Source organism: Octopus bimaculoides, chromosome 1 (genome assembly GCF_046866305.1).
Source record: "Octopus bimaculoides isolate indiv1 chromosome 1, ASM4686630v1, whole genome shotgun sequence".
Taxonomy (NCBI): Eukaryota; Metazoa; Mollusca; class Cephalopoda; order Octopoda; family Octopodidae; genus Octopus; species Octopus bimaculoides.
The window spans coordinates 138,676,062-138,685,583 of record NC_142928.1 but is presented as its reverse complement, the minus strand read 5'-3'; positions in this window follow the sequence as shown (position 1 = coordinate 138,685,583).

Genomic DNA, 9,522 nt, shown 5'->3' with positions numbered 1-9,522 from the left:
TACATACATACATATGTACATACATACCTACATACATATGTACGCATGTATGTATGTGTGTGTATGTATATATCATCATCATCGTTGTTTAACGTCCGCTTTCCATTCTTGCATGGGTTGGACGATTTGACTGAGAACTGGTGGACCAGGTGGTTACACCAGGCTCCAATCTGATTTGGCAGAGTTTCTACAGCTGGATGCCCTTCCTAACGCCAACCACTCCGAGAGTGTAGTGGGTGCTTTTACGTGCCACCGGCACAAAGCCCAGTCAGGTGGTACTGGCAACAGCCACGCTTGAAATGGTGTATTTTATGTGCCACCTGCTCAGGAGCCAGTCCAGTGGCACTGGCAACGATCTCGCTCGAATGTCTTATATATATATATATATATATATATATATATATATATATATATATATGTATATATACTTTCATGCAATTTCTACCAAATTCATTCATGGCTTACTACTGGGAACAATCCCAACACTTAAATATACACACACACACATGTGCATACATACATACACACATGCATGCATACATATATATATACATTGACAATATTAAAAATAAGGATTACTCTGAAGTAGCAATGGAATTACCTTTAATTCTATAATTATATACCACCTTTCAAGACCAACACATGTTTCAATCGCACCGATTAGTAATTGTTGCAGTTGCAACCCTATTATAAAATGGTACAGCCTCTTCAGAGTTTTAACTTGATATCCCTCGGTGTGGTCGTTTAATGATAGGCCTTCACACAATTTCTGTCCAACGAATTCACTCACAAAGCATTGGTCAGCCCAGTGCTGTAGCAGAAGTCACTTGCCCAAAGTGCTGTACAATGGGACTGAACTCAAGACCTCATGGCTGCTAAACGAGCTTCTTAATCACACAACCAGAAATAAGTAGTTCTGGGGTAGGGGTGGACAGGAATGTAAGTGTAGAGAGTATCCTATAGCCTGGGTCATGTACATTTCTCTGGTGACCTAAGAGATGAACAAAAAGGAGTCAAAGAGCAAAGTATGAAAAGGACTAGAATAAGTGAGAGAGTGGAAGAGGCAAGAACATGATGGCAATGGTTAGTCCACATTTCTCTGTAGGGAGCACAGGGCTGATTTCTGGTTTCTCTGAAGTCTATACTCCTCTCTGGATGCGATGCCGGTTCATCACAGGATTACTCATTTTTACCATTTGTGTGGAGGCACAATGGCCCAGTGGTTAGGGCAGTGGACTTGCGGTCATAGGATCACGGTTTCGATTCACAGACCAGGCATTGTGAGTGTTTATTGAGCGAAAACACCTAAAGCTCCACAAGGCTCCAGCAGGGGATGGTGGCGAACCCTGCTGTACTCTTTCACCACAATTTTCTCTCACTCTTACTTCCTGTTTCTCTTGTGCCTGTAATTCAAAGGGCCAGCCTTGTCACACTCTGTGTCATGCTGAATATCCCCGAGAACTACTTTAAGGGACGTAGTGGATAACAGCTAACCTTCGGCCGCACTTTTGGACCCTGTTGTATCCACCACTCTGATTGGTTGGTATTGGCAAGCAATTTGTCACTTGCTCTATTTTGCGCCAAAATGCAACCCAACCAACACTTCGTTCACCAGCTTACGGACCTTCAGCTTCTTAGCATCTACACCAACTTATCTACGTACACACCACCAACAGCACCCACACAGGTTCTATCACCACACTGTGGTTAACAGCGAATACAACCTATGAGACCTACTGTACCAAGTAACCGGCAGCAGCATTGAAGCCTCAACTTCTCATGACATGTGCCTCTCCCCGGCTCTGCATTGCCACCACAACTTCTTGTTACAGCACCTCAACAACTGTGTACCTTGAATACGAACTGGTATTTCCCATCCTCGTGTTTGAACTTTCTTCTAACGTCCTGATAGACTCTCTTTATGCTCTGTATTTCTTGCACACGCATACACACATGTTTGTATACACATACACTTTGTTTACATGACGGCCTGTCTATTATTGTGTTTATATGTCGCACTCCCACACACAGACATACATGTTGACATATCAATAAAACCTTCCAATGGTTGAGCCTCTCTTTTCCTTTTGGCACTCATACTCATTTATCCTCTTTTCATATTTTTTATTTGTATCGACCGTGCGATGTACTAAAGGAGCCATTCTTCGTCACCTCTCCTGGTTGCACGGTCGTTACACTTCTTAGTAAATTTTATTAAACTTTTACAAGAAAAGGAGTGACAGTGACTTCGAAGTTTTGGCCAATTAGCCTTCACACACACATACGTGGGAGTACCCAAGAGGAACCCGAATTTTACAATATTATTTTATTCACTTATTACACGTTTATACTGTTATCGCCTTTGAAGTATTCTCCATTTGAAGCAATGCATCGGTCCAGGTGTGTTTTCCACTATTCCAAGCAGTGCCGAAACTCTTGCGAAATGATGCCTTTTAACGCCTATGTCGTTTTTTTATTTTCACCTCTTCCACATCTTCAAATTTCGTGGCACCAGATTTTGTCAACAGTGATGACCTTCGGAAAAAGATCCGGATCAATTTCCAACTGGTCTTTCAATTCACGACACGCATTCAGTCGTGACTACTTTTGATCTTCCGTGAGCAAGTGAGGCACACATTTTGCTGCAACACTTTTCATTTGCAACTCCTCGCTCAAAAGTCGTTGGCAGAAGCTCTATGACACAGCAGTCATATCAACAAGTTTGTCAACTGTTCGGCGACAGTCTTCCAAGATCAGTTCATGAATTTTCGTGATGTTTTCATTCGTTTGGGAGGTCGACGGTCGCCCTGAACGACGTTGATCTTCAAGCAATACGTGACCATTCCTAAAGCGTGGAAACCACTCGTAAACTTGTTTTGCTCATGGTAGTGTCCTTCTAAGCTGTTTGAAGCATGACAGATGTTTCGGCCGCCGTTCTCCCCAGCAGAAAACAGAATTTCACAGAAGCACGCGGTTCCTTCGTTTCAGTCATCGCAAAAATCGACGAACAAGAGAAAAGCACTACAAAGACGCACCACGTGACAATACGATTACGATAGACGATGCCGGTCGGCAGACTGATGCCTGAAGGTCGTTCAAGTGGCTTCTAGCGGCGGAAGCCTGAATTACAACGGGCATGTCCCACAGAGAACGTTTCCGGTTACCTTTGGGTACCCCTTCATATATATTTATATGAGGGAATTCCAAACATACACAAAATAGTACAAGGGAAATTATTCATGTAATATTAAGAGTAGTGTACCTTCTCTTCGGCTGTTAATCTTACACTATATGTATGTGTGTGTGTGTGTGCATAAGCACACAAGCACATATACATATTGTATGTATGTCGATTCTGCTATTGGACTGCGGCCATGCTGGTGTACCACCTTCGAAGGATTTAGCTAATTATATTGACTCCAGTCCTTTGAAGACGAATACTTTATCGATCTTGGAAGAGAAAAAGTTGACAAAGACGAAAATAGACGTAACCGGAGCGAAAGAAAATTAGAATAAATTGACACTTACATGACCGTGAAAACAGAGTCTTTTGGCACAATAGCATTAAAACTACATTTCAGATACTTCCTTATTTCATTATTTTTTCCCTCTCTTCAAACTTCATAATGATCACCAGCATCTTGAAATATGTGTTTTAATAATTTATATAAGAAATTCTTTCAAAATAACGATTTTTATATGCATGTATATTCAGAGTTATGTCCCTTAGATACGTTTGCTTAATTTGAAAGTTACTGTCAGCAGTTGTACCACTTGTTTTAAAACTTAAGACATATTGGCAATTCATTTTAATTGTCATATTGCCTATCTTCAGCTTCTTTTGCATTCTATCTACTGAAATACCTCGTCCCAAAATCTTCATTCCTGCCCCCCCCCCCCCCCCCACACACACCGCAATCCTGTCTTGGTTTCATTTCTTTTATTCTATTTTTGTTTGTGGTCAAAGGATTGAGTTACCTGTTAGGCTGTATCGTCTTGAATAACCAACCATTGACTAAACCACAGTTCTGAAAACCTGTCCTGGAATAATTCCTAACAAGCTATAGGTGTTTTTCCCTCTTTTTTTTTTTTTAACCTTATGTACTATATGTATATGCAATAAAAACCTCAGTATATGATCAAACCGTCATTAACTTCAATGCTTTTAACTCTTCTTGGTACCTGCATTCCTCTTATATTGATACAGCTGGCACAGAAACAGAATCCTTTGCCTTCTGGACTATCCACATCAGTTAGTGTCCATCACCTTCTTGAATATGACTAAATGATACATCAAATATCCTTGATATTTTCCTTACCTTCAGACAGTAATTCTTCAGTCTTATCTGTACCCATCAAATTACACGAACACTATATATGGCAACACACCACGAAGCTACCAAATCCTGAACTCTCTAATACTTAAAGTCAGCCAACTGATCAGAGCTTGAATAGTTTTATGCCGACTACCCTTACCAGTACCCCTAGCACCTCTTAAACAGTTAAGCAAATAACCAAAAGCTGCCTCATAAGAGTATCCCTTTAGACAATACACAGAATCATATCTTCTAAATGGTTCACTAGTATTCCTACAATGTCTGTGTGTATTTACCCATACCCACGGTGAGGCTTTTTGCTAAACATACCTTTGTGTATCATGTAGCCTCTCATATCTCAAATCTATTGGTTTAAAAACCAGAGCAGACAATACTTCAGTCCCAGTCAATACCTAGTTCTCTGCAAAGCTCAAATAAGGCCACAATATTTTGATAGTGTTGACAGTTGCAAATGTTTGGTTTAAAAAAAACGCATCAGACACAGACCACACCTGTTCTTTTATTTCATTCAGTCATTTAATTGTGGCCATGCTGGGGTACTAACTTGATGGGCTTTAACCAATGTTCTCAATCCTAGGTACTTAGCTGACTAACCTCTATTTGTTGCACTCCTAAAATATGATTTAAACGAAGACACTGTTTTCAAGCAGTTAACATAAAGGCAAACATGAAACAAGACTATATATCATTGTACAAACACTTCCCATGCTGATGAGTTGAATGGTTTGTCTTAGATTTGGCATTGTTTCTGCAGCTGAATGCTCTTCCTAAAACCAACCAATTTACAGAGCACATTGGGTATGTTTTTTTTTCTTTTTAATGCCATCAGTAGTAAAAAAAAGTTGCCTTGCCCTCAGCAAGTCCTCTCAACCATGCATTGTTCTGCTCAGTTCAGATTGCATTGGGTACTTTTTCATGGCACCAGCACTAGTGAGGTTGCCATTTAATTCACAAGACCCACAACTGAAGAGAGTGATCTTAGGCAAGATGCTGGGAGAAGTTTCAATGTGATGCTGGATGTACCATGAGAAGTGGGCACAAGTACTAGAGATTGTCATGCCCTCAACTCTGAGTTACCAACTTTGCAGTGAACTTGGTACATTTTATTATTGCACCATAAAACTAAAGAGCCACTATGACTGAAAGGAAGATCATATATACAATAGGCTTCTGCAGTGTTCCACTCAACCAAATTTACTCACAAGGCAGTGATCTGCCTGAGGCTATAGTAGAAGACACTTGCTTGAGATATCAGAGAGAGAGACTGAGCAAGGTGTGTTTGTGAAGCAAATTTTTTCACCACACATACAAGGAACATTTTTTTAAATGTTTTCTTTCATTAAAATTCAATTTAATATTGAGTTCTTGCAATTATATAAAAAATGGAAATGTATGTACATATTAATCATTTGATCAAATAAATTGTTACCTCCACTAAAGGAGAGTATAGAAGAGGAGTAGATGTGGCTATGTGGTAAGTAGCTTGCTTACCAACCACATGGTTCCGGGTTCAGTCCCACTGCATGGCATCTTGGGCAAGTGTCTTCTACTATAGCCTTGGGGCGACCAAAGCCTTGTGAGCGGATTTGGTAGATGGCAACTGAAAGAAGCCCATCGTATATATATATATATATATATATATATGTGTGTGTGTGTTTGTCCCCACCAACATCACTTGACAACCGATGCTGGTGTGTTTACATCCCTGTAGCTTAGTGATTCAGCAAAAGTGACCGATAGAATAAGTAGGTTTACAAAGAATAGGTCCTGGGGTCAATTTCTCAACTAAAGGCGGTGCTTCAGCATGGCCGCAGTCAAATGACTGAAACAAGTAAAAGAATATTTTTGTTATAACTAAAATTCTGTAAGCATCAACCACATAATTAAACATCATCCTGACTAAACAGTGAAGAACTGCAAACTACTATTTTATGAGGTGTCAACACAACACCTGCCACCATGTTCGTTTATAACACAATAATTGTGGCTTAGATTTAATTTGTTGCAAAATAGAATTCTGAAAATCTGGAGCAAATTCTTCAATAAGAAACTCAAGTCTTACAAATCTATGACCAAGCCAGGTTCTAATTACATATCATAATCATCGTTTAATGCCTACGTTTCCATGCTTCCATGGGCCAGACAGAATTGGATGAGGAAGATTTTCTACTGCTGGATGTCATTTCTGTTGTCAAACTTCAGCAGTTTTCAAGCAAAATTAATAAGATCACTTCTATGATGGCAATGTTCATTTACAATCATTGCATGTCAACACACACATATAGATGTGTGGGTGTGTGTACATATATATAAATTGGCACTCCATCAGTTACAAGGATGAGAGTTGCAGTTAATCCGATCAATGGAACAGCCTACTTGTGAAATTAACATGCAAGCAGCTGAGCACTCCACAGACAAACTTACCCTTAATGTAGTTCTTGTAGAGATTCAGTGTGACACAATGTGACAAGGCTGACCTTTAAAAATACAAGTATTGCTCATTTTTGCCAGTTGAGCGGACAGGAGCAATGTGAAATAAAGTGTCATGCTCAAAGATATAATAATCCACCAGGAACTGAATTCACAACCTCATGATCATGAGCTGAATATCTTAACCATTAAGCCATCAACATCATCATCATATAACGTCCGTGTTGGCATGGGTTGGATGGTTTGACTGGGCTGGCACATTGCACCAGACTCCAGTCTGATTTGGCATGGTTTTCTATGGCTGGGTGCCCTTCCTAATGCCAACAACACTGAGAGTGTAATGGGCGCTTTTACATGCCATTTGCGCGACACTAGGGTGCATTTACATGACATAGGTATCTGCCTTGACTGCGATTTTGCTCGGCTTGATGGTTCATCTTGTGTCTGTATATATATATATATATATATATATATATATATATATATATAAACTGCCTGATGAACGGGAACATGAAACTCTAAGTAACAGTTTTTGTGATATTTTTTATGCTTTTTAATAAACAATATTACTCTACCTCTGATATTTGAGTACTATTTTTACCATCTTGTTTCGCATTTATGTGCTTACTCTGGTGTGGGTGTATATATATATATATATATATATACTAGCAGAAATACCCGGCTTTGCCCGGGTTAAAGAGAATAATGAAATCTAAAAACGCCGTCTAGACTACGCAACCCTCAACTGTTAGTAGCTACGATACCATATTTCTACATTAATAACTCTCCAATCCATGCCAGCATGGAACATAGATATTAAGTGGAATGCCAGTCTCTCATCTAGGAGGGCCTTGAAATCAATGTTACCAACTGGGGACTATGTGTGTCGCAGTGATAATAAAAAGACCCAAAGGAGGTCTGCAACAAAGTAATTTTACTCAACACTTTGCAAGTGAATCAGTGGAGGCAAAAATGCGTCTCATTTACTTGACAATTTATGCACCACATTGCAGAAATCACAATGTAAGTATATCTGAAAGGGTAGTCTTACACTGTTGTACTGTTGAATTACAAATAATGCTCATCTGTTTATGTTCGGGTTAAAATTTCATCAACATCAAAAATATATGAATTTTCATGGGAGTTATGGCCGTTATACATAGAATATAATTTCCAAATTTCATAAAGATCCGTTCAGTACTTTTGACGTAGTTTTGGATAAGAAAACAAATGACTAATGTGTGTGTTTGTATGCATGTGTTTGTGTGTGATGGGTGTATATATGTATAGATATCTGTATGCATGTATATATATGTATATATGTGTACATATTACATGTACATCTATATATATATACATCTACATATATGTATACATATACATGTATACATATAGATCTATATCTATATATATCTATGCATATACGTGTATATGTATACATATACATCTCTTTCTCTCTCTCTCTGAAAGTATCTGTCATTACAGTATCGAAATGTGATTGTTTCAGTTAGTAGAATAATGTGTACATATACATCTCTCTCTCTCTGAAAGTATCTGTCATTACAGTATCGAAATGTGATTGTTTCAGTTAGTGGAATAGTTTCATTTTTAAAGTGAAAGTATTTGACATGAGTGTTTTTGTTTCACTTTTGACACGTAATACTTAAATAGTGGAGGAGATATTATATTGCCGTGGGCTCGAACTCTGCAAGAAGTTTAAAATTTTTTTTGACTAAAACACAACTGGAACCCTAAGTAAGGCATCTGTAAAATTTGAATGAAATTGGTTGCGTAGTTCTCGAGTTTTAGGGATTCACACAGACAGACAGACAGACACACATTCTCATTATATATATATATATATATATATATATATATATATATGCGAGTAAAAATAAATACAAAAAAGGTGGGGTTTTTTGTATGATTGTGTATAGAGGAATATATTATTTTGCTTAAAAGAGTTCCAACACTGTCTGTTTTTTATGTTTTATTTATATTCCTGCAGAACTAATGTGGGGTATAGAATATGGAATATACAATATACAATATAAAATAAAATAAAATAAAAATGGATGGCACCATGAAAGAAAGTATTGAATGTAGATGAAATATTGAGTGTTCAATATAAAGGATCAAATATATAAATATATAAATATAAATATATATATATAAAGGCGACTCGAGTTTCAGGGCTATTTCCCTTCGTCATGGCCGGTATGACAGACTTTAACAGACTGTATATATATATATATACACACATATATGGCTTTGACCTGGAGCTATAATAGAAGATACTTTCCCAAGGTGCTGTGCAGTGGGATTAAACCCAAGACAACACTGCCACATCTGTACCTATATATGTAGGTAATAAGAAAAGTGCTGAAAATATGAACTTTGTAAATCTGTACTTAAACTTTTCAATGTGTCTTAGTAGTTGTGTAGTTACATGTCAACTCAGCTTAAGTAGTCCCATGGCACACAGGCAGTTGGTTGAACTAGGAACAACTCATGTTATTCTAGCTTTAACATGTTCTGCTGAGCTGAGAGCCATATCATATACTCTGACATGCAATGATGAATCACATGGGAATAATTATGCAATATATAGTACTACATTTAAAGGCCAGATATAGTTTCTTGCACACACCAGCTCTTCAAAGAAAGAGTCTCATAAGAGTGTTGTAGTTCACTTAAAGCATTGTAATATCGATAAAGGTAAAAAGATAGAAAATAGAAAGTTTAATAAAACCTT